A 26,123-nucleotide genomic window follows, 5' to 3' on the forward strand; every position below is an offset into this window, starting at 1 on the left:
AGGTAAATCATGGATCCACTATTCAGATGCCCAAGGATCCAGCTCTCCTCCAACACAATTTGGACAGACAATAAAGTAGGAAAAGAAAATAGCATGGGAAAAACTATAAGGAGTATTTTAACCGATTAACCTTATGAAACAAAAAAGACTCTAAACTGTAGCAACTTCCCATTTATAAGGAAATTAAAAAAACTTTCTTTTTAGATAGAAGCAATGATTAGACAACAGAATGAAAACAAAACTTGAAAGTCTAGGAGAGGCCTGACCTGTGGTAGTGCAGTGAATAAAGCGTTGACCTGGAACGATGAGGTCAGCAGTTCAGAAACCTGGGCTTACTGGGTCAAGGCACATATGGGAGTTGATGTTTCCTGCTCCTCCCCCCTTCTCTCTCTCTTTGTCTCTCTCTCTTCTCTAAAAAAAAAAGAAAAAGATTTAAAAAATAAAAATTATAAAAGAAAGTCTAGGAGAAATAATTAAAGAGAAAATAATGACAAGTAAAAATAAAAAGTACTTAGAAGCATACAACACAATACTTGGCACACAGAAAGTAAAACCCAGTGGCATAGAGTCCATGACTGGGACAATCCCCGGGCTGTAGGGGAAAGAACCAGAGGTGACAGTGGTGAGGGAAGGGGGCAGCTCTGGAGGAACCGAATTGTTTATGGATCCTTGGTTCTGTTCCTGGCTCATAACTGGAAAGCTTCAGATGAATGGATGACTTTTCAGGAACACATAAATTATAAAACCATTCTGAAGATGGAATGACCATGTTAATTAGCTGAATAACTATAAACTAAACTGACAGAATTATATGACATTATTTTAAACTACTAACAAATGGTAAATTCTGATTCAATGTAAACTAAAGATTGAATTAAAAATCTTCACATTATCTGCATAGAGCCAGCAGCACATAATATAAAACCTAATGTGATAATGCAAAAATGGAAACTATAGATAAAGCTTCCAAATGAATGTTGATGCAAAAATTCCAAGTAAATGACTAGCAATAGAAACATCCAGTAAGTTAAATAAATTAATTATATATATACATACATGCATACTATATATACATATATACATTATTATATATATAGTATATATATTACACACACACTCCAGGGCCAAAAGGATATTACCTAGGAGTGGAAACATATAGAAATGTTACAATTACTTTTATAATGATGGTTGTTCTATAATTTAGTTGTAATTTTGATGTGGTCATGGGAGAAGGTAAGCATAGCATCTATATAATCCTCTGTTTTGACCAGAAGTCCTCATAAATCTTTTTTTTTATTAATTTTAATGAGGTGACATTGATAAACCAGGGTACATATGTTCAGAGAAAACATCTCCAGGTTATTTTGACATTTGATTATGTTGCATATCCATCACCCAAAGTCAAACTGTCCTCCATCACCTTCTATCTGGTTTTCTTTGTGCCCCTCCCCTCACCCCACTCCCTTCCCTCTCCTTTCTTCTCCCCCCTCCCCTGGTAACCACCACACTCTTGTCCATGTCTCCAAGTCTCATTTTTATGTCCCACCTATGTATGGAATCATATAGTTATTAGTTTTTTCTGATTTACTTCTTTCACTCAGTTTAATGTTATCAAGGTCTATCCATGTTGTAAATGATCTGGTGTCACCATTTCTTATGGCTGAATAGTATTCCATAGTATATATGTACCAAAGCTTTTTTAAAAAAATTTTTATTGATTGATTTTTTTTTTTACAGAGACATAGAGTGAGTCAGAGAGAGGGATAGACAGGGACAGACAGACAGGAACGGAGAGAGATAAGAAGCATCAATCATTAGTTTTTCATTGCGCATTGCAACACCTTAGTTGTTCATTGATTGCTTTCTCATATGTGCCTTGACCGCGGGCCTTCAGCAGACTGAGCAACCCCTTGCTGGAGCCAGCGACCTTTGGTCCAAGCTAGTGGGCTTTTCCTCAAACCAGATGAGCCCGCACTCAAGCTGGTGACCTCGGGGTCTCGAACCCGGGTCCTCTGCATCCCAGTCCGACGCTCTATCCACTGCGCCACTGCTTGGTCAGGCTGTACCAAATCGTTTTAATCCACTTGTCCACTGACAGACACTTGGGCTGTTTCCAGATCTTTGCTATTGTGAACAATGCTGTCATAAACATGGGGGTGCATTTCTCCTTTTGGAACAGTGCTATGGTGTTCTTGGGGTATATTCCTAAAAGTGGAATAGCTGGGTCAAAAGACATTTCGATTTTTAATTTTTTGAAAAATCTCCATACTGTTTTCCACAGAGGCTGCACCAGTCTGCATTCCCACCAGTAGTGCAGGAGGGTTCCTTTTTCTTCACATTCCTCATAAATCTTTTTTTAAAATAAATCTTTATTTAGGTAAATCAAAGGAGACTATGTATATCACTTCCCTACAGCTCCCCACAAAAAAAAAAAAGCCACTTGTAAAATTCAGGTATCTTTTGCAACAAAAATAATTTTATATAAGATTTATTTTTTTAACCTAGAATTCTTTTGACCTTCCTATCTATCAGATCACATATAAACAAAAACAAGTTAAGTGTTTCATTGTCAAACACTACATCAACCCGGGGACTCAGTCCTTGGACCACTTATCTGTGCCGTCTTTACCTCATCCCCAAAGCAACCTCTTCCAGCCCAAAGGTCTTACGTGATAGCCCATATTGATAACTCCCACATGTATAACTTCATCCTCAATCTCTGCCCAGGGCTCCCCATTCCTGAATTTAATTGCCTGCATTGGTATCTAAAGTGGGTCTCTAACTCCTGTGTCCCAACTTTCCCCTAGATTTCTGCTCCCTGCTCTTCCCACAGCTTTCTCCATCTCAGGAGACCTTAACCCATTTTCCAACTGCTCAGTCATTCTGTCTCCCACCTTCTCTCACACCCCACACTCAGTCAGATGTAGCCATTCAGTCGTATCCAGAATCCACTCTTCTCCTTTTCTTCCCTTCTCTGCTCATTCCTTTCTTTCATTTTTTTTCTTTCTCTTCCTCCTCTGATCCACAGACCTTAAAAGTCACCAGGTGTGGCAGAGACAGGTGTGTATCTGTGCAGAGTGGCTCTAGAATGAGGGGTCTCAAAGAGAGTGAGCAGGGTGTCTACCCAAGCGTGTCAGAGAGGAATGTCAAGACTCCAGCAAGGTGAAAGGGAATGGCGTGTGTTTCCACTCAGGAGTACCCGGCAGGGTGATGAGGGGCCGTTGATGAGGTGGGGTGGGGCGTAACGATAATTGTACAAGAACATTCACTGCAGCACAAGAGAAAACCCACGAATCTGAGTGAGTAGAAAAACGCCAGGGGGAAATGTCTATAATATATGGTCCAAGGTCAGGGAGTCAGGAAGGGGCTTGTGTAGGAGACAGTCGGGGTAAGCTATCTGGCTTGATCAAATTTACCAGGGAGACCTTAACCCAGACAGGAATCGAGAGGGCCTGTAGGAGGCGCTCTCATACCCTGTGTAGTGTGAAAGCCCTACGGGAAATACTCCATGATTACAACAGAGCTCTATGGTCCTAATAGCCATTCCTTTACCTCCCACACTATCTCCTGCAAAAAGGGCTTCCTTCTTGCTTCTTCCTAATTGGGGATAAAACACTGGGGATAAAATACCCAGTCAGCTTTGCTTGCAGTAGGCAGGCAGTTGGAAAGACCCCTGTGGGGGCCCCGTAAATGGGACAGGGAAGGAACTGGCAGTCAGTAGGTGTTGGAAGAACGGACAGGTAAAGTGAGTCGACATGACCCCAGAGAGAAGAGAAGATACTTATCATAAATAGACCACCAGGGAGAGAGGCTGGTCTTCCCCTGGGGAGGCTTTGAAAAACTCTGAGACGACAAATGACACCAACATGTTGCACCCTGTCCTCTATGGCTGGTCACCCTGAGGTTCAGAAGAACTTGCCAGCAGGACCTTTCTGTTCAAGAGAAGAGAGACCAGCAAGCCCTGAGCACACGCCTGGATCGGGCACTCTGTTGGTTGACTTCTGTGTTGATTTATTATTTCATGCTCACAACCACCTTTGAATGGCATGCATGGGCTCTGCTGTACAGAAAGGGAAACTGAGGGGCGGAAATGAAGTGAGTCACCTCATGACAATGCCTTAGGGAGCACTGAAGCCTGCACGTGAGCCCAAGTCACTGTCATCCCCTCAGCTGTCTTCTCTGCCCTGCCTGGGGACGCTCACACAGGAGTTAATGTTGATATTGTCACAAGGTCTCCTCCTGCTGCATCAGTTACTCCTCACTTCTTCCCCCGAGAGGCCGTGATGCCTGCGGCCAGGACCGAGCTCTGAACGAGTCCTCACTTGCTTGTCTTCTTGATCTCTGAGTACTCAGGGGAGCTGGTGGCCTCCTGGTCCTGAGGCTCCCGTGGCCTTATCTCATGAAAGCTGAGGCTGGTGCCCTGGAGCTCCTGCTTCTCCCCTGATGGAGGCGCATCCCCAGCAAGTGCCACTTGGTCTGGGGGCCTGTGTGGCCCAAGCTTTTCCTTGAAACCCTGAGTGAACGGGAGAGAAGGGAGTCAGAGAATAAGGCAACCATGGTCCTGTGAGGAAGTAGGGCTGATATAACATTTTTTAAAAAATTTAAGCTAGAGAGAGATACAGAGACAGAAAGGGAGAAAGATAAGAAGCATCAACTCGTAGTTGAGGTACCTTAGTTGTTCATTGTTTCTCATACATGCCTTGACTGGAGGGCTCCAGCTGAGCCATTGACCCCTTGCTCCAGCCAGCAACCTTGGGCTCAAGCAAGTGACCTTGACCTTCAACCCAGTGACCTTAACCTTCACGCCAGAGATCACTGTGCTCAAGCCAATAACCTTGGGATTATATCAATAATCCCAGCCTCAAACTAATGACCCCTCACTCAAGCAGGTGAGCTTGAGCTCAAGCCGGCAACCTTGGGATTACAAACGTGTGACTTCAGCATCCTAGGTTGATGCTCTAACCACTGAGCCACCAACAATCAGGCTGATGAATCTCTTTTATTCATCCCTTTATTCCGCACCAATTCTTATGAACTCACCAATTCACTTACTTATTTAAAATTTTGTAACATTACAATTGATGAGACCATATTAGGGTTTACTGATCACACACATTTCTTCTTCATAAACAGTATGAATGATACTCTTAATACCCCCATTTACAGATAGGGAAACTGAGGTGAGGAGAGAGGATGTAATATTCCCAGAGTAGGTAGAAAGTAATAGTTTTGGGGAGATGGTTCTGGCAGCCTGTACTCAGCAGAGGGAGGTGGGCTCAGTGGTCAGCAGGGTGGGCAGGAGGCTGACCATGGGCTCCGGGAGATGGAGGTGAAGGAGGGGAAGTCAGCTTCCAGCTGTCTGTCCGGCTGACCACTGAGGGGCGAGTTCGGGGAGATGCTGAGGAGCTCAGTCTGGACTCATTGAACGGACATGCCCAGCCCCCCACACTGCATGAGATGACACCCCCACCACTCACCCAGGTGGCTGTGCCCACCACAGGGTCCTCACCATCCCTGACCTGGGGTCTCCCGGCTGCTGGCTTCCTGCGGGCTCTCACTCTAAGGGAAGAAGTCAGCAGCCAGAGTGGCTCAGGCACAGGTGGGCAGCGGCCCCCACTCCCTGACAGGATGACCGAGGCACCCAGACCCTGGGACCAGACTCGAAGACCCTCCAGACATGCAAGTGAGTACTACATTTCCCGGGTGACCAGGACTGAATTTTCATCATGAAAGGCCCTCTTACATGCTGAAACTTGTACAAGAGAGATCACTACAGTATTCATGATAAACAGGGAGGAGAAACAACCCAAATGTCCATCAATAAATAAATGCACAAGTAAATATGCCCCATCCATGCCATGGAATATTATTTGGAAATAAGAAAGTACTGACACAAGAACCTTGACAACACCGTGCTCTGTGAAAGAAGTCAGTCACAAAGGACCATGTACTGAATGAGTCCATTCACATGAACTGGGCAGAATAGGCAGGTCCTGAGACAGGACATCGGTCAGTGGTGACTGGGCTGGGGCAAGGATGGGAAGAAGGTGATATTTGAGGGATGTAAAGTTTCTTTATGCTTTTTTTTTTTTAAATCATTTTGGTTAAATAAAACAGTTTTAATATTGATTGTGATAACAGGTTCCCAACTCTGACTAAATTAAAAGTCATTGATCTGTACACTTAAATATGTGAGAATTTTACCTCACACAAGCTGTTACCTCTTTGCGTTCCCCCTCCTCATCAGAAGTCTCCTCTGGATGTACTCTGCTCTGTTTTTGTGGGATTCATTGACCTCTCTCTATTCTCCCTTATAACCCAGTTCCCTGTATCCCCGGGACACAGACTTACATTTAAAGGAACAGGAGACACAAGCACAGGGTCAGCAGGGCCATGACACCAGCACCTCTAAGAGCCACAGGAACCACTCCCGCCCTGGACACGGACTTCCCTGCAGAGGAGAGGTCGTGAGACCACCCACCACAGGACTCAGTCTCTTGTCTCCCCACCTCCTTGCAGAACCCGCTGTAGGTTCTGCTCAGACAGGAGATAGAAGGCCCTGTTCTAGCAATCACCCCCCAGCTCCATCTTCTCTGTGACCCACTCCTCTCCCTAAGCCTGTCCCCCATTAGAGCCCCTGAACTGGCAGCAGCAGGACAGTGGCACGCTGAGCCCTATGGACATTGCTGGCCTTGCAGCTGAGTCTGAGGCTGGCACTGAGCTCCCCGCTGAGGCTCAGGGAGCTGTTGGCCCAGGGCCCCACTGAGTGGGAGGTGACCCTGCAGGAGGCATTACTGTGGTTCCCCTCCAGCAGCCCCGCCCCCAGCCGTCAACTCAGGGAGGGGCCAGCTGGGCTTGGGAGGAGCAGCTGCAGTGCAGACCCTGGTCCTCCCAGGAGCAGGAGGGGTCCAGCAGCTGCAGGGGGTCTGTGGGGAGGGAGGAGAAAGGTCAGTGGTGCCTCTGCCCTCACAGGTCCCAGGTGACTTGCCCCCAGGTGTCCCCACACTCACAGACCACAGAGAGACTGAGAGAGAGAGTCTGGGAGCCCAGCGGGTGCCGAGCACGGCAGGAGAACTCCCCTTCTTCCGCAGTCCCCACGCGGGGCAGCTCCAGGGTCTCGGTGCTGGAGATGGGGGTGGTGTTCAGGGCTGGGGACCCCGGAACCAACTCAGCTCTTCAGGGGGGTTACTGTTGGCCTCACAGAATAGCTGCACAGCCTCGCCCTCCGGGATGGGCAGGGAGGAGGTGTTCTGCAGAATCTTCAGGGCTTTGGGGAAAGAAATGCAGGGGCGGAGGTGTGGAACACAGATGCAAACATCACAAGATGAAGGAGGGAAGGTGATGATTTTCATCCTCACTTTCTCAGGTCTGATCCCACTGGAACTGTGATGCCCCCTTGGTCCCATGGTGATCTCAGGGGCCCAGAATCTCAGCCTCAGAAAAGCTAGGTTCCTCCTACCTGTAACATTTCTGAAGGAGATGCCTATGTTGAGGTTCCGGGGGGCATCTGGGACAGAAAGACATGGCCCCGCTTCAGAGGGAAGGAGCGGATGGAAGTCACCCTGAACCCAAGGAGGGCGGTGGGAACAGGGAAGTAGGCTTGCTGTCCTCTGACCCCTCCCCCACCTGAACTCAGATCCATGCACGAGTGTTTTCTTAGCTTGTTCTACCCTACACAAACACACACACACACATACACACACATGCGCACGCGCGCACGCACACACACACACATACACACACATGCGCGCACACACACACACAAACCCCAGTTCACTTCCCTCAGAAATCTAGACATCCCTTTAGCACTCACAGGACACATTAAGCTGGATGCTTCTCTGTGTGGTCACAGAAGCTCCTACAAGTGTCGCCAGACAGGTGAGGTTGGTGCCATGGTCCTGGGGCCTCAGGGTGAAAGTGAGCACCGAGGAACCAGGAGTCTTTGGATTCACCGAGTCAAGAGCACCCCCCCCCCCCCCCCCCCCCCCGCCAGGAGAAGGTGAGATGACTTCCCCCTTCGCAGGCCCCCGGCAGGCTGCAGGTCAGCTGTGTGGGCCGGCCGGCCTCCAGAGGCTCCGGAATATGGATGTTGGGTTTCTCTGTCAGGGCTGAGGGGGAGAGAAAGAGTCAATTTGGCACACGGGAAGGGGACCCAGAGTGTGGCCCTGAAAGGAACCCATGCTTCAGGGCCCAAGCTCACCCCTAGTCTTATCTCATGAGACAATCCTGGGTGCAAGGTCTGGACAGGAAGTGTTCCAGTGTCCTATTCCCATTCTAATTCTGGGTCCCATGTCTCAGGGTCCTCCCCTGGGCCCCTCCAGTACCTGTCACCTGCAAACTCAGCTTCTTATCTTGGTAACTGTATTTCACAGAAGTTCCTCTCTCCACTCGGAGTAAGTAGGTTCCTGTGTCGCTGATCCTGGCATCTCTGATGCTCAGGGAACAGTTGTTGTTTCTGGGGTCCGCGAGGAGGAATCGGCCCTGGGTGTCTCTCTTCACTGGTTTGCGTGGGTTGTTTGTGGCCACAGGATCATTGTAATATGACCTGACTCCACGCAGGTACCAGTAGGTGTAGAGTGTGCTGGGGGAATGGACCAAACTCCACGGGTAGGAGAAGGAGCAGGACACATGGACGCACAGACCCTCCTGCACCTTCACCGATTCCTGCATTCGGATCTCATAGCCCCGTTTCTCCTGCAGGGACCCTGTGGGGACACAGGGTCTCAACTGCAGTTTTGGCCCCTCTCTCAACTGCCCCTCCCCCCCTCCCTCAGCCCACTCATCCCCCCACAGCAGGGGCAGCAGCAGCAGGGGCACCATGTCTGCATCTGGCAGGGTAGAGCAGGTCCAGGTCCCCGGGTCAGGGAGGAAAATGCCTAGCTGTGTGGTAGGTGGGGCTGAGGACCCTGCACAGGAAGCCGTGGGCCAGTGAGTTCTGGCCAAGGCAGGAAGTGGACCCTGGCCCCACAGGTTGTAAGGGGTGTGAAGGGGGCTGAGAAACCATTATTTCTCACCTCTACCAGAGCTCCGAAGTTGGATTTGCCGAGGCCACCAGAGGTTTAGAGGCTTGTGCAGATGTGACTCTGAAAGTGTTCACCTTACAGATGACGTTTAAGTCGAGAGGGAGGTCACCCAGGAGCCATCGTGGTCAGAACTGGTCCTGGTGACTGGGGCGACCTACTCTCCAGCTGAAATTACTGAACTTTCTGGGAAATGATAATTTTTAAATTTTCTTTAGACCACTCAAATGCTGGCAAAAGAGAAAGTCATTTAGATCCAACTCCAGTGGAGAGTGGAGCCCAGGGAGAAAGCTGAGCACTAAAGCCCTTTGTTCTAAGGGCTTTTTGGGGACATGGATTGCACAAGGGTTTGCCCTCAAGGGTCTGAGGATTTCTGGGTCAGAGACACACACAGGCCCCTCAAGACCGATGTGTGATGGGAGCTCCTGCCCCATTTGACAGGGACCTAAAGGCTGGATCTCAGCACAGGAGCACATCTGCCACCTTAAGGCTCAGGAAACTCCACATTCAGGATCCTCACGTGCTCAGACCCTTTTCAAAACCCCAACAAGGGCTCGAGTGATGTGTGGGAATCACCTGCAATCCTGCTGCTCTTTTATGAATGAAAAAAAAAACTTGATAAACATTTGTCCAAATTTGGCAATGATATAAAACAGTTTGGACCTCTCGGTAACAAGTTGTGTGATTGAATGTTTCTGAAATTATACAGGAGAAAATGAAATGTTAATCAACCATGCTGGAGGAAATACTGAATTCTCTCTCTGTTTTCTATATTATATCAATATCATGTTATTATAACAACTAATAATAATTGTTAATATAATATTAGTATTTGTTACTATATGACAGGCTTTTTCTCTTACAAAGAGGCTATGAGCATCGATCAACACTATGGGGAACATGTGTTAGGCAGGTGTGCCAGACAGGGGTGCCACACTGCTAATATAATAGTCTGTAAGTTTGCTCAATTGTCTTCTCTTTTGGTTTTCAGCATTTGAGCTTTCATGACATCATGTGATGTGTTTTCTCACTTCAGGAAAATTCATGGCACCGGCCATGGAAACCACAAGACGACATCAGGAGATCCCGGAAGATGGAAATGGTTTGGGTCAGCGTTTACCTCGTACGTGGCAGGAATCCAAAGCAGCCCACACAGGACCACCCCAGGCACCTGGGCCTGGTGCTCAGTACTGGCCAGAGCCTCATGTGCCCCCATGAGCTCTTTGCTTCACGTCAGGTGAATTTGGCATATCCCAGGAGATAAATTTTTTAAAGATCACTGACTGCCACCTAGAGATGCTGTTTATTGGAAGGGACAGTGTTGGTCAAATAAGTTTTTAAATATGACATGTATGTTTGCTCGATTTGGGTGTGGGAGACAGGCTGTAAGCTGGCAAAGTTATTATAGCCTAAGGCTTAGTTTTAAAACTAAGCTTTTGCCCACACTCTTGACTGATTGCATAACAGGGGGTGGTGCCCTCTAATGAGGAATCCCATTTATGCCTCACATAAGTGACTTTGTATCAGAGACTTCCTTATTTGTATTGTTATAAAGTACTGCACCCCAGATTCTGAAAGCCACTGTACCTCATTTCATCAAGTTCACGTAGAGACACCCAGTCCAGATGAATTTTGAAGAGTTTTATTAGAGGAGGACATTTATTAAATATGTCGGCTGCTTATGGCTGACATGAGGCATCAGACTCAAATCGTACAGTCCCAAAAATAGTTCAGGGGCTGCTTATATACCCTTGATCACACACAGGCGGGTGGGAGAGAGCATGACATCATGGCATGGCTGACAACATTTGTTTAGGGGATACACAGAAACATTAAGAATTTCAAGGTAACACAATTAAAGACATTTACAAATCTTTTAGGGTTCATCTTTCCTCACTAGCCTAGAGGTATTTTGCTCTCAAGATTCCAGGAAGGGGGAGGAACTACAATCAATGCAAGGTGGTAGGTAAATTCTGCCTCCTATTGAAAGAGAAGTTTCTCAGTTAACCTTTATTTTAGATGTAAAACTGAATGACTCATTGTTCTTGCAAGCCAGAAACTTCTACATTCTTCTCCCTCCCCTCCCCAAAGGAGGGATGGGACAGGAAAGCCTGATAAGAAAGCCTGATCTTCCCTCCCAGAATATTAATATCAATTTTCTGCTTTGTGGTACCTTACAACTGTATACTGGGTTAAAGGTTTGATTTCTACACTATAAAATGGGGACAGACCGGGGGCTTGCTCTCTCGGTTCCTGCTATCAGCATTGCAGGGGCTTCCCTCATCCTTTGCCCTTCATGGGAGAAGCAGTTTTTCTGCTTTTCCCTTGTCTTCTCTTGTGTCTTGCCTGTCTTGGTGAGACATCAATAAACAGGATGGCCCACTGTAAGGCCAGGAGCCGCCATCATGGCCATTCACATGCAGGTTCCCGTTGGATTCGGGCAGACGGTAAAGAAATGGCGGAGTCGGAGTCATGAGAGTGCACCACCCCACATCATGCAATCAGTCAAGGGTGTGGGGAAAAGCTTAGTCCTAAAACTAAGCCTTAGGCTATAATGACCTGGCCTGCTTACAGCCTGTCCCCCACACTCAATACAAACTATAAGCGAGCAAACAGATATATCACTTTTTAAAACTTATTTGCCCAACACCCACCATACTCCAACTCCACCATTTCTTTACCGTCTGCCTGAATCCAGTGGGAACCTGCATGTGATTGGCCACGATAGCGGCTCCTGGCCTTACAACTGGTGTAGTTTGCAGCAGGGTTCAGAGATCCCTATGGAGCCGCCACCCTTGAGGGGTGGGGTAGAGGACTGGTTGCTGTTCTGGCTCCCCATGGCTGTCCTTTTCGGGGCCGTGGGCTGCATGTTTGTTTTTTTTGTTGCTGTTGTTGTTGTTTTTTTAATTTATTGTTATTTATTGATTTTTAGAGAGAGAAGAAGGGGAAGAGTGAGGAAGAGACAGTGTAAGGCCAGGAGCTGCCATCGTGGCCATTCACATGCAGGTTCTCATTGGATTCGGGCAGACGATAAAGAAATGGCAGAGTCGGAGGATGATGGGCCATCCTATTTATTGGTGTCTCACCAAGACAGGCAAACCACAAAAGAATACAAGGGAAAAGCAGAAAACCAGCTTTTCCCACGAAGGGCAAGGGATCAGGGAAGCCCCTGCAATTGTGATAGCAGGAACTGTGTGAGCAAGCTCCTGGTCTCTCCCACTTTATAGTGTAGAAAACCAAAAACCCCTAATCCAATATACAAACAAGGAAGTCTCTGATACAAAGCCACTTATCTGAGGCATAATTGGATTCCTCATGAGAGTGCATCACCCAGATCATACAATCAGTCAAGGGTGTGGGGAAAAGCCCAGTCTCAAAACTAAACCCTAGGCTACAACGACCCTGCCTGCCCACAGTCCGTCCCCCACACCCAATACAAACCACAAGTGAGCAAATACATATATATCATATTTACAAACTCATTTGACCAACAGACAGAACCATCGATATGCTTCTGTGTTGGAATCCATGGGAGTCCGAAAGACCAGAGTCACAGGCTTTATTGAAAGGAAGAAAGGAACCCTGCTGGGCACTTCTCCTGGGAGAAGAGTGCCGGTTACAGACTAGGGGCAAGTTACATAGTGTTTGGGAGAGCCTGAGGGGATACTGAGGCAAAAGTTCAGGTATGTCCGGAATGCTCCTCCTTGGGGGCTTGGAGCATGTGGGTGTTGAATCAGAAGTCCTGGTATGGGCCTGACCTGTGGTGGCGCAGTAGATAAAGCGTCAACCTGGAAACGCTGAGGTTGCCGGTTCAAAACCCTGGGCTTGCCTGGTCAAGGCACATATGGGAGTTGATGCTTCTTGCTCCTCCCCTTCTCTCTCTCTCTCTCTCTCTCCCCTCTCTATAATGAATAAATAAAATCTTTAAAAAAAAATAAAAAAAGGCCTGGTATGTCCAGAGCCCCACCTTGGGGCAACTTCTCAGCTTTTTGGAATTCCTTTGTCTCAGGGGCGATAGTCTAGTAAGGGTAAGATCTGACAGATAAGCAGAACATCAAGAGGGCAGTTTGGAATTTACATATCTATCAGTATGTTCTCTGACCCGGGACTGAACCAGCAACCTTTGCCTATTGGGAGGCCGCTTTAACCAACCAAGCCATGTGGCCAGGGTTGAGTGTTTTTTACTCAAGAGGAAACTAGGAGTTCTGTGCGAGATGCTGCCCGAGGTAGAAAGCTTCAGTATGAATTGCAAAGCGAACAGCAGAAAAGGCTGGAATTGGAGCGAGCACTGAAGAAGGAATTACTGGTTCCGAGTTGCACTTTGCCCTGGAAGCTGAAAGTTTGCACCAGCAATTGTTGGAGAAACAACTGTGGATTCAAGAGCTCGAGTCTCAGCTTCTGGTCAAAAGCTGTTGTAAGATACCAAAAGCTGCATATTAATATTAATATTCTGGGAGAAAAGGTCAGGCTTTCCTGTCTTTTCTTTGGAAAATGGAGGAAAAGGAATGTGGACCTCTCCTGACTTATAAGGATGACTAGGGTCATTTGGTTTTAAGTTCTCTGAAGGGATTAAGGTTATCTGAAGAACTCCCTTTGCTTGCAATAAGAGACAAGATTTAACCTACCATCCTACACTGATCCTAGCTCTCCCTCCCTTCCTAGAATCTGAGATTAACGTGTACCTCTGGGCAAAGGAAGAGAGATAGATACTAAAGGGATTTGTGAATGATTTTGATTGTATTACCTTGAAAGTTTTCACATTTCTTGTAAATCCCCTAGACAAATGTTAATCTTGTTAATGTAATGTAAATCTTATTAAATGTTATTATCTTGTTAATGATTGTGTAATGCCCCCCAACATGTACGTCAGGCGTTAGGAAACTTTTTGGCTGAGAGAGCCATAAACACCACATATTTTAAAAAGTAATTTCATGAGAGACATACAATGACCCGTGTACATTGTGCATTATCCAATAAAAATTTGTTGTTGTCCCGGAGGACAGCTGTGATTGGCTCCAGCCACCCGCAACCATGAACATGAGCAGTAGAAAATGAATGGATTGTAATACATGAGAATGTTTTACATTTTTAATGTTATTTTTTTTTATTAAAGATTTGTCTGTGAGCCAGATGCAGCCATCAAAGGAGCCATATCTGGCTTGCGAGCCATAGGTTCCCGACCCCTGATGTATGTGGTGAAAGGGAATATAACTGTTGGAATCCGTGGGAGTTCAAAAAGACCAGATAACAGGCTTTATTGAAAGGAAGAAAGGAACCTGCCAGGTACTTCTCCTGGGAGAAGAGCACTGGTTACAGACTAGGGGTGAATTTGATAGGATTTGGGAGAGCCTGAGGGGGTATTGAGTCAAAAGTTCTGGTATGTTCCCTTTTATGGTTTTACGGTTTCAGCTTCCTGGAACTCTTCTGCCTCAGGGGCGATTTTCCAGTAAGTAAGGATGAGGTCAGGCAGCCAGGTGGGACAACAAAAGGGCAGTCGGAGTTCTGGTAAATTCATATCTCTAGGCCCTGGCCGGTTGGCTCAGTGGTAGAGCGTCAGCCTAGCATGCGGAGGACCCGGGTTCGATTCCTGGCCAGGGCACACAGGAGAAGCGCCCATTTGCTTCTCCACCCCTCCGCTGTGCTTTCCTCTCTGTCTCTCTCTTTCCCTCCCGCAGCCAAGGCTCCATTGGAGCAGGGATGGCCCGGGCACTGGGGATGGCTCTGTGGCCTCTGCCTCAGGCGCTAGAGTGGCTCTGGTCGCAAAATGGTGACGCCCAGGATGAGCAGAGCATCGCCCCCTGGTGGGCAGAGTGTCGCCCCCTGGTGGGCGTGCCGGGTGGATCCCGGTCGGGCGCATGCGGGAGTCTGTCTGACTGTCTCTCCCTGTTTCCAGCTTAAGAAAAATGAAAAAAAAATTCATATCTCTATCATTTCTCAACTCTGGGGTATGATAAAAAGGAAAAGACATGGGGGGAAGGAAAGGGCAGGGGTTCAGGAAGGAGGTTTGTCTCGGATCAGCCATCTTCTGGAGCTACTTTCTGCTGTTATCCCTATTGGGGGCCTCCTTCATGAACCCCGCCTTGGAGTAATTGGAGTAGGGGTTGTAAAAGCATTTGATTGTAAGTAATCCTGGAGATTTCGCTCATTCGAGCCTGCAGGATATAAACCTTCAACTTTAACCACAAACAGGAAGCTGGTTAGAGTAAGGCATGCCATTTTTCTACTTTAGCAGCAGTGGGAGTTGTCAGGATCACAGTGTGTGGACCTGTCCACGTGAAAATCAGACCTTGGGTGATGTAATGCTGGAAGTGCCTCTTGGACAGTCTTTGTACAGTTTGCTCAGTAACCTATAAATCCAGCAAGTACTTAGGGAAAGGGTGGTTATATTTCTACACTTTGTAGTTAGAGTTTAAGTCCTAGTGACCAATGCTTCTAGCTGGAATTAGCAGCAGGTCCCAGTCTACAATAGGCATGGGGCATTGAGACAAGAGGAATAAAGGAGATACTATACATTAAATAAAGCAACAAATTCAGACTGTCAATACCCACAGTAGAGATCTTAAAGGGATAAAAAAAACAAATATTTAGTGAAGGCATAGTAGATGGTCCATGTGTTTACAAGAAATTATATCAGTTTATCTGCTACTTGGAAGAAATACCTTAGGCTCGTGAATGATGTCCTTGGGCCTTCAGTGGCAATTCCCAGCATGCTGGGCAAGGTCAGGTCACAGGTAGCTGGAGCAGGGCTAGAAGAGACTGAGCCCTCCCTCTATGGAGCAAGGGGCAGCTTACCTTCTCGTGTCCCTCTTTCCACAACAGAGGTGTGTCAACTGGTGGGGCCGGGAAGCCTGGCAGGCTTCAGTTCAATGACCTTTCTTTCCACTCTGGAGCAGAGCCCTGATGGAATCCTATGAAGTTCTAGGGTGCTGGAGCCTTTAAGAGCGTATGCCAAAAGCTGGTATTTCCTGACTTCCTTTGGGCCTTATTTGCCTATTCTGTTACTTCCTTGGCCATTATAGACCTTAAAAGCCATGCTCAGAAGATCTCCCTGAGGGGCTTGACTAAGAGAGCAAATTTTGGAATCTGGTGTTTAAAGAAGCCTATTAGACCAAGGAATGAAAGGATTTGATTTGCGGTGGTAGGTGGTTGGAGACTGCGGAGGGTCTGAGTTCAATCGAGGGTGAGACCTCAGGTGGTGGGAGTTAAGGTGATGCCCAGATAGACTACAGATTAAGAGTAAAAGAGTGAAGTTGAGCCTTAGCAGAGAAGACATGATATCCCCTTCACAGTGAGGAAGTTAAGAAGGGTGGTGTTGTGTTGCCTTGAGACAGGCAGGGAGGGGCTGCAGAGGAGTGGGTATCTACATATTGTTAGAGAGTACTAGGTTTGAGATTGCATGCTGCTAAATCCTTAGCTAGTGCCTTCCCGAACAGGTGTGGGCTATTTTTGATTTCCTGGGGTAAGGCAGTTCATGTAAATTGCTGGGATGCATTAGTGTTTGGGTCACTCCAGGTGAATGCAAACAGAAAGTTAAGAGTCAGGGTGTAGAGGAATGGTAAAGAAGGCATTCTTGAGGTCTAGGACTATGAGTGGTGTTTGAGGGAATGTGTGACAGTAATTTGTAGAGATTAGGGACTACTGGCTGGAGGGGAATTATCCCCTCATTGATTAAGTGTAAATCTTGTATGAGGTGATAAGCTCCTGAAGGTTTTTCAAACAGGAAGGATGGGGATATTGCAGGGAGAGTCCATGGGGATGAGTAAGCCTTGATTTAAGAGTTGAGTAATTATTGATCTAAGGCCTTAGAAACAGACACAGTTACACATTAAACAAAGACTTTATATATATTATGAATTAAGAAATTTAAATGAGCATGCTTTACTTGTTTCAATTTAAATTATAGTAGATATATTTTCTGACAAAGGAACAAGACAGATTACTTCCTCACATAGCTTAATATATAATTCTGCTTTTTTTTGAGTTTTTTGAGACAACAGGGAGTTGCCAGCATAGAGGGGAGGAAGAGAGAAAGCAGACAAATGGACAGTGTGAATAGCTGGATGGAAAGAAGGAGGGTCAGAATTTACAGGAGGAAAAGGAGAAGGAGGAGGATGAATTTGAAGTGTTGGTGGTGGCACCACGTGGTCAGAGGAGTCAAAAAGATTTAGAGCTCCTCCTGAGATTGGGAGGAGCCCATGTTCCGAGGGGAGCCTGGCTGGACGGTTTGGACTGAGAGGAGCCCACAGTAGAGGAGACTGGTGAGAGAAGGGGGCATCTCACCTTCAGTCACAGTTCCGAGAGGAGAAAATTTCTGTAGAAAGAGAGTCTCAGACAAGAGGTCGTCACCCCAAGGCTGAGATCCCGGGACATAGGACAGGGGCCTGGCTAGGCATGCCTAGACTTTCGTTGAAGTCTATAAAGGAGTAGAGGCAGAGCACTCATAGATATGGGGTCCAAAGTCAAAACCGTCTGACCAGAAAGGGATGTTTTTAGAGAGAAATTTGGAGGCCAACTGGAGAAGGGGAAGGGAGAAACTTTTTACCTTTCTGGTTGAGCAGGGGTTCAGGACAGGGTTAGACTGCCAGCCAATTGACCTACAATTGCTTATCCAGGCTTTGTTTGAACAGCAAAGGGGGAGCATCCAGGCAGTTAGTACCCCATCCCGGGTTTTAGCACCAAATGTTGGAATCCATGGGAGTCTGAAAAGATCAGAGTAACAGGCTTTATTGAAAGGAAGAAAGGAACCCTGCCAGGCACTTCTCTGGGGAGAAGAGCACTGGTTGCAGAATAGGGGTGAATTTGATAGGGTTTAAGAGAGACTAAGGGGGTATTGAGTCAAAAGTTGTGGTATGTTTCCTTTTACGATTTTACGGTTTTGGCTTCCTGGAACTCTTGTCCTGGGGTGGTTGATCAGCTTCCTGGAACTCTTCTGCCTCAGGGGCGATTATCCAGTAAGTAAGGGTGAGGTCAGGCAGCCAGGTGGGACAACAAAAGGGCAGTTGGAGTTCTGGTAAATTCATATATCTATCAATAACCAGCCCCTGAAATATACTCAGCACGCATGATTTGGGCCTGCTATGCTCTGTGTCTGCCATATGCAGCCAGCATATTTAATAAATTTCCTCCAATAAAACTCTTCAAAATTCATGCGGACTTGATGAAGTGAGGTACAGTGCCTTTCAGAATCTGGGGTATGATACTTTATAACAAAGCCATCAGCCACAGGAGCCTAAATGGTCACCAAAGGAGCAGCAGCATCTGAGCGGGTGGACTGGCTTTGAGTCAGCGGAAGCAGGCACTTGCAACTCCTCTTCTGAGGATGAGAAGGCTCAGGCTGAAGCTGCCATATGCACACTGAGAGCCCAACCAGTGGTCGCCAAGAAGGTAAAAACCCAGCAGCAAAGAGTCCCTCAGGAGCCACAGCCTCCTGCCCAGGTAATGGAACACTCTGTGGTCCGGCCCTATACCCAGGCAGAGTTGGGGCTCAATTTAGGCAGAAACCTACTGAATCCCTGGTAGCCTGGTTACTACGATTATGGGACATAGGGGTGGATAGCACCCTGCTCTCCGCAACAGAGATGGAGAAATTGGCCACCATTACCACACACACCTTCCTGAGGCAGCGTCTTCATAACTGCCATGGCCACCCAGGAGACCATACGCTATTAGAATGGGTGATGGCCACCATTCGTATGGTCTGGCAGTATGCCGGAGAATTGCCAGGGGCAATGAGTCTGTGGCAGTGCTACAGGGGAGACCTTCACTAAAAGGTTCTTTAGTAACTAGGTATGAAGAATGCTGTTTTCAACCCTGGGTCCCATGGGCCAGACAAGGAAGTGTTTACAGCAAAAATGAGGGAATTTATCCTTGCTAGCACCCCGTCAGCCCTTTTTGGGTCACTTGTGGCTATCTTGGGTCCCTATGTGGGGCAGCCCATCAATGCAGTTACACAGATGGTAGCAGATTTGGGAGAGCTGGAGGCTACTCAGGATCATAAAGCAGTGAGGGCTGCTGCCTAGGTTGCCCCCAACTAACAAGGGAAACGGGCTTATAAAGGTTACCCGAATGCAGATGTGGGTAGATTTGATTGCGGCTGGAGCAGATAAGGAAAATTGGATGGCCAGTCTAATAAAATTCCTTTGGAGCTTTGGCAGCAGCTTAAACCAGAACAGAAGTTCTAGCCACTGAGATGAAAGCCCCAGCAGGTACCAATAAAACTTTTGCTGATTGGCCAAGCTTGGTTATAAGACTATATGATAGAGATGGCTGAGGGAGAGGAGAACTCCGAAGACCCATTGTACCAGTTTGAGTAGAAAAAGGGCCGAGGGACCCATCTAACTGAGATGGGCAGGGATCGGAGGCCACACATGGAACTGGCTATCCACTGGTCCCCTTCCAATGTACAACAGGTGTTGACCATGGTGGATACAGGTGCAGAATGTTCCCTCCTCTATGGGAGTCCAGAGCGGTTTGCTGGGACCCCAGTGGCCATTGACGGTTATGGGGGCCAAACTGTTCAAGTGAAGCCAATAACTATTCCATTGGGGATAGGAAGACTGCCTCCTAAGCCATAAAAGTGTATGTATGTCCTATTCCTGAATATATTTTGGGGGTAGATGTCTTGCAAGGACTGTGGTTGGAAACTACAGCCGGGGAGTTCCGGCGGCAGATCGGGGATGTAAAAGCAGTGTTACGGGGACACGCATCACATTCCCCTTTGCAATTACCCATCCCTCGGTGTGTGACTAACACCAAGCAGTTCTGCCTGCCAGGTGGTTATGAAGATGTCACAGGGACAATCCTTGAACTAGAAAAGGTGGGGATCATCCGGCCAGTGCACAGTCTTTACAATTCCCTGGTACGGCCTGTGCGCAAAGCAGATGGAACCTAGAAAATGACAGTAGATTACAGAGAACTTAAAAAATTAGTTCCCCCGGCCTGACCTGTGGTGGCACAGTGGATAAAGCGTCAACCTGGAAATGCTGAGGTCGCCGGTTCGAAACCCTGGGCTTGCCTGGTGAAGGCACATATGGGAGTTGATGCTTCCAGCTACTCCCCTCTGTCTTTCTCTTCTCTCTCTCTCTCCCCTTTCTAAAATGAATAAATAAAATAAATTTAAAAAAAATTACTCTAAAAATAAATAAATAAATAAATAAATAAATAAATAAATAAATAAATAAATTTGTTCCCCCTTTGCACACTGCTGTTTCCTTGATTGCTAACATGATAGATCGCTAAGCCATGAGTTGAGGACATACCACTTTGTGGCAGACTTGGCCAATGCTTTTTTCTCTATTGATATAGCTACAGAGAGTCAAGACCAGTTTGCCTTCAGTTGGGAAGGGAGACAATGGACCTTTACAGTGTTACCCCAGGGCTATTTGCATAGCCCCACCTTGTGTCATGGGCTGGTGGCTGCTGACCTGGCTAAATGGAAACAGCCAGAGGCAGTTCACCACATACCATTATATTGATGATATTATGCAAACTAGTGATTCTCTTCCAGAATTGGAGCAAGCAGTCCCTACCCTGCTATTCCACTTGAAAGCATGTGGCTGGGCAGTCAACGAGAACAAATTACAAAGACCTGGGTTATCTGTTAAATTCTTGGGAGTTGTCTGGTCGGGTAGGACAAAAGTTATCCCTGACACAGTTATAGAAAAGATTCAAGCATACACCCAGTTACAGGAATTCTAGGGTTGTTGGGGTATTGGAAAGCATTTATACCCCATTTGGCTCAGTTACTATGCCCCTTGTACAACCTTATTTGGAAGACGGTTTGTTGGAATTGGACTGAGCAGGTGCAAGATTCATTTCCAGCAGCTAAGAGAGCTGTCAAGGTGGCACAGGCCTTGAATGGGTTTGATCTTGCCAGTTCCTGTGAGCTGGATGTTCATGTAACCTCGGAGCGGTTTGGATGGGGCTTGTGGCCACAGACAGAGTACTTACGGCAACCTATTGGGTTTTGGTCCCAATTGTGGAAAGGTGCTGAAGTTCGTTACTCATTAGTGGAAAAGCAGCTGGCAGCTGCTGTGTATGCTGCCCTCCCAGCCACTGAGAGTATTACAACCACAACACCAGTTACAATCAAGACAACATGCCCTATTGCAGGATGGGTGAGAGATTGGGCGACCAAACCACGTAGTGTTATGGCCCAAATGTCCACCCTGGCCAAGTGGGGTGCCTGCCTGCAACAACACTGTGCTCTTAGCACCAAACCATTGAGGGCAGAACTGCAGGAAGTCTTGGGTCCAGTCACCTATGCAACCTTAGAGTCAGGTGCGGCTAGGGCTCAGGAGGCACAACCGGAAGTCAGTCCCTACCAGGAGGGGCAGGTGCCCATCCCCGAGGATGTCTGGTATACTGATGGTTCCAGCAGGGGCCAACCTGCCAAATGGATGGCTATAATCTTCCACCCGGCACTGAGACTATTTGGATGGACACAGGTACAGGCCAAAGCAGCCAATGGGCAGAATTAAGAGCTGTTTGGCTAGTTTCCCATAATGAACCTTTACCACTGGTGATCTGTACTGACAGCTCGGCTGTCTATCATGAACTGACCCTTTGGATTGCTACTTGGCACATTAACAAGTGGATGGTAACTCTCCGTCCACTATGGGGTCAGGCCATGTGGCAGGACTTAAGGGAAATAGGACACCAGAAGCAGGTGACAGTATATCATGTCACGGGACATGCCCCTCTAGCCCATCCTGGGAATCAAGAGGCAGATATGTTGGCAAGGGTGCGATGGTTGGAGACTGCACGTGCAGGTGATGTGGTGCAGTGGCTCCACCTGCGCTTGCTCCATGCGGGACAGAAAACTATGTGGGCTATGGTTAAGGCTTGGAACTTGCCTGTGTCCTATGCAGAGGAACTTGCAGCCTGTGAGCAATGTGCAGTATGTTCCAAGGAGCACCCTCGGAGACCACTTGTGTCACCTGGACAGATCTAGAGGGGTCATGTTCTACTGACACGATGGCAGATAGACATCATTGGACCCTTCTCAAAGTCAGAAGGGTACCAGTATGTATTTATATGTGTGAATACTGCCACCGGGCTGCTGGCTGCTTACCCCACCCATAACCCTGACCAGAGTCATACAGGCTCTAGACCACCTGAGTGCCGCATATGGGCAACCGCTGGTCCTTGAAAGTAACAATGGTACCCACTTCACTGGTTCAATGGTGAGGCAATGGGCTCAAGAGCTTGGGGTGGACTGGAAGTACCATGTTCCCTACCACCCCCAGGCTGCTGGTATCACTGAGTGATATAATGGACTCAACACAGGGACTGTGACAGGAGGGTGACACTGGCTCCCTTACTGGATGGACACACGGCTTATGGACAGTACTCCGGATTTTGAATGAGAGACCTCGACGGGGAGCCCAGCTCCAATAGAGGCCCTCCTGCATCGGGCAGCTGCCCCCATTCAGTTGCAGATACGCACCAAGTACATTTTACTCAAGCCAGGTTTTGGACAGCAGGGCAATGTGCTCTTGCCTGCTCCAACAGCCCTTCTTATAGGCCAATGGCTTTGATGGACTTGGCCTCTTTAATGCTAATCTCAGGAACCGAGAGAGAGCAAGCTCCCAGTCTGCCCCACTTATAGTATAGAAATCCAAACCTTTAAGCCAATCTACAAATAATGAAGTCTCTGATACAAAGTCACTTATTGAGGCATAATGAGATTCCTCATAAGAGTGCACCACCCACATCATGCAGCAGTCAAGGGTGTGGGGAAAAGCTTAGTCGTAATATTAATCCTCAGGCTATAATGACCCTGCCTGCTTATAGTCTGTCCCCCACACACAATGCAAACTATTAGCAAGCGAACATATGTATCATATTTACAAACTTATTTGACCAAAAACCTATCATGCAATAGTCAAGGGTGTGGAGGAAAGCCTAGTCTTAAAACTAAGCCTTTGGCTCTAACGGCCCTGCCTGCTTACAGCCTGTCCCACACACAATGCAAACTATAAGCGAGCAAAGATATATATCATATTTACAAACTTATTTGACCAACAAACTCACATTAACAAAATCTCTCTGTACGCCTAGCCCAAATTAATAAAAATGTTCTTTAAGCTTCCTAAAATATTAATATTAATTTTGTAGCTTATTGGTACCTTAAAATAGGGTAGTAGCCACAACCCAGGCCTATATCTTCTTGAATGAAAGCTATTAATGTAGACCTGCCCTCTGTTCTTGTCCATATAGGTTAACATGCTTTTGAAATGTCAAGAGTGAGGTGTTAACCATTAAAAGAGCACATAATCTTGCTAACTATTCTACAACTCAACTCCCCCATACTTTCTCAATCGTCCTAATATGTCCTCCTAATTTCAAATATATAAGAACAGTTGCAAAACTGTTATTCTCAGGAGCATCTCAGATCTTCTTCCATAACTTATTTCATCAGTTGGGCTCAAATAAACTCTTATAAAAATTCAATAGAAAAAAAAAGCATGTGTGACACATTTTAGTTATTTTTTTTGAAGGAGTGATCTCAACAGTTGTATAAATATCAGTCTCTACAAAACCTGAGCCTGCCCTGATGTGGGATCCAAGTGAACAGAGGTACCCAGCTCTACCCCCCACTTACCCCAGACCCCTCACATATTGCAGAGAAGACTGTCTTGTGCAAGCAAAGGGCTAAAGACAGCAGGATTTCCATGGTTGTGCCCCACAACTCACATCACTGAGCAGTCTAGCAAATCTCAAGCTGGATTATAAAAGAGACAGAAGTAATAAGCATCGGCAAGAATGTTCAGAAAGGGAACCCTCTCAATGTAACTAGGAATGTAAACTGGAGCAGCCACTACATAGATCAGCAGGGCAGTTTCTCATAAATAAAAACCACAGCTGCCATATGATCCAGCAATTCCACTCTCAGACATTTATTTTTAATAAATGAAATACTTGAAAAGACATATGCACCCCTATGTTCATAGAGACAGTATTTACAATAGCCAAGATGTGGAAGCAACCCCAGAGTCAGTTGGTAAATGAATGGGAGAAGAAAATGTGTTACACGTACAATGGAAAACTATTCTGCCATTAAATAGAGGACATCCTGCCATTTACGACAGCATGGATGGACCCTGAGGGCACTGTGCTAAGTGAAGTAAACTAAGCAGAGAAAGACAAATAGCATACCATCTCACTTAAATGTGAAAACACTTTTAAAAATTCAATTCATACATACAGAGAACAGATTAGTGGTTGCCAGAGGCAGAGGGTGGAAGGGTAGGCACAGTGGGTGAGGATGACCAAAGGTACAGACTTCCAGTTATAAAGTAATTAAATTGTGAGCATGTAATGTACAACATGATGACTGTACTTAATAATAGTGGGTATTCATACTGTTAGCTACAATAATACGGGTAATATTACTGTGTTGTATATTTGAAAATTGCTAGGAGAGTATAAAGCTAAGAGACAAAATTGCTAAAAGTTTTTATCACAAGAAAAAAGTGTGTAACTGTGGTGATGGAGGTTAAGACATTGTGGTGAGCTCTTGGCAATATGTGTGTATGTTGAACATTAATTTGGACACTTGAAACTAGTATAATATTATATATCAATTATATCTCAATAATACATATATATACTAAAAAATAAAATAATAAAAATACCCACTCAGGCTGGTGGTTTAGATCACCAGGATTAGATCAGAGTGGTCTATCTAACCTTTTAGGCAGAGTTCCCTGTCTGTGCCCTTTCTGTTCCAACATCAGCCTAACAAATTCCTTACATTAAATCCCTGCTGCTGAAATACACAGTGAAATATTTCCATGTTTCTGATTGGCCCTTGACTGAATAAATCTCAAGGCTACAAGAGATGAAAGAATTGAGTGTTTGAGTGACTTTAATTGCTTTCATGATGAAACTTTCAGCCAACTAAGAATACAGGAGAATTTCCCTAACGACATAAGGGGGTGTCTTCAACAAACATTATACCTAATGCAGTAGCATTATACCTAATGCAGTAGCATCCTTGTCTAGAAAGGCAGTAACAGCAAGTAAACACTATGAAAATTAAAAGGAAAAAAAAGCTATCTTACTTCATAAATGATTGCATATATAGAAAATTCCACCAGTAAGCACAAATATGTTTGTGGACTTGATAAGAGAGTTAGCAAGGTTGCTAGGGTCAAAATCAAATTACAAAAATCAAAAGCATTCCTATACCACAGTAATACACAAAAATAAGAACATATGATGTCGCTGTGTCACATTCGGTGCCGACCTCACTGTCGTCAGGCCCTGGCCCAGGAGGCTACCATAGAAACACAGTGGCACATGGGCCCTGACTGCCTTTGCTGGGCTTCAGGGAGAAAGTTGTTTACAGACACCAAGAAAATAAAAATGAATGGTATAAAAGAAACCCTTGACATTAGCATCAAAATTATAATACACTTGGAATACATCTATTTCGATGTGTATATAACAAAAATGTAATATGAACTTCCTCAATGGAGGAAATTATAAATCTCTTTAGAAAGACTATAAAGATGTAAATAAATGTATAATATGCATATTCATGGATATAAAAACAATATTGTGTAAAAGTTTCTCCCACCCACATTAATCTGTAGAATTGTTTTTTTCAAGTGGGAGGCAGGGAGGCAGAGATATGCTCCCACATGCAACCCGACAGAGATCCACCTGGCAAACCCCCTACCAGGCGATGCTCTGCCTGTCTGGGCCACTGCTCTGTTGCTTGGCAACAGGGCTATTCCAGTGCCTGAGGTGAGGTCACGAAGCCATCCTCAGTGCCCGGGGCCAACTTTGCTCAAACCAATCCAGCCATGGCTGTGGGAGGGTAGGAGAGAGGGGGGATGAAGAGAGAAAGCACGTGGTCACTTCTCCTGTGTACCTTCACCGGGAATTGAACCAGGGACTTCCACACACAGGGACAACACTCTACAGCTGAGCCAACTGGCTAGGGCCTAATCTACAGAATTGAATAATATGTCACCCTGTCTTCCAGTTGACTTTTGGGGAACTTGGTACCTCTATGGTAAAATTTATATTGAAGTAAATTTTTCTATATGCACCCACGGCAATTATGAAAAGAATGTATGAAGATTGGCTCTG

At 46.3% G+C, this 26,123-nt stretch overlaps 1 non-coding gene and 1 pseudogene across 1 annotated transcript; one reads left to right on the forward strand and one right to left on the reverse strand.

Moving 5' to 3' along the window:
• Window positions 1-4,061: 4,061 nt before the first annotated feature.
• On the reverse strand, window positions 4,062-8,820 carry LOC136332098 (sialic acid-binding Ig-like lectin 5; annotated as a pseudogene).
• Window positions 8,821-25,245: 16,425 nt separating this feature from the next.
• LOC136332850 (small nucleolar RNA SNORA5) lies at window positions 25,246-25,380 on the forward strand. The gene has a single exon (XR_010730978.1). It is a non-coding gene; the product is annotated as a small nucleolar RNA SNORA5 (small nucleolar RNA).
• The last annotated feature ends 743 nt before the right edge of the window (window positions 25,381-26,123 follow it).

Source organism: Saccopteryx bilineata, chromosome 3, assembly GCF_036850765.1.
Source record: "Saccopteryx bilineata isolate mSacBil1 chromosome 3, mSacBil1_pri_phased_curated, whole genome shotgun sequence".
NCBI lineage: Eukaryota > Metazoa > Chordata > Mammalia > Chiroptera > Emballonuridae > Saccopteryx > Saccopteryx bilineata.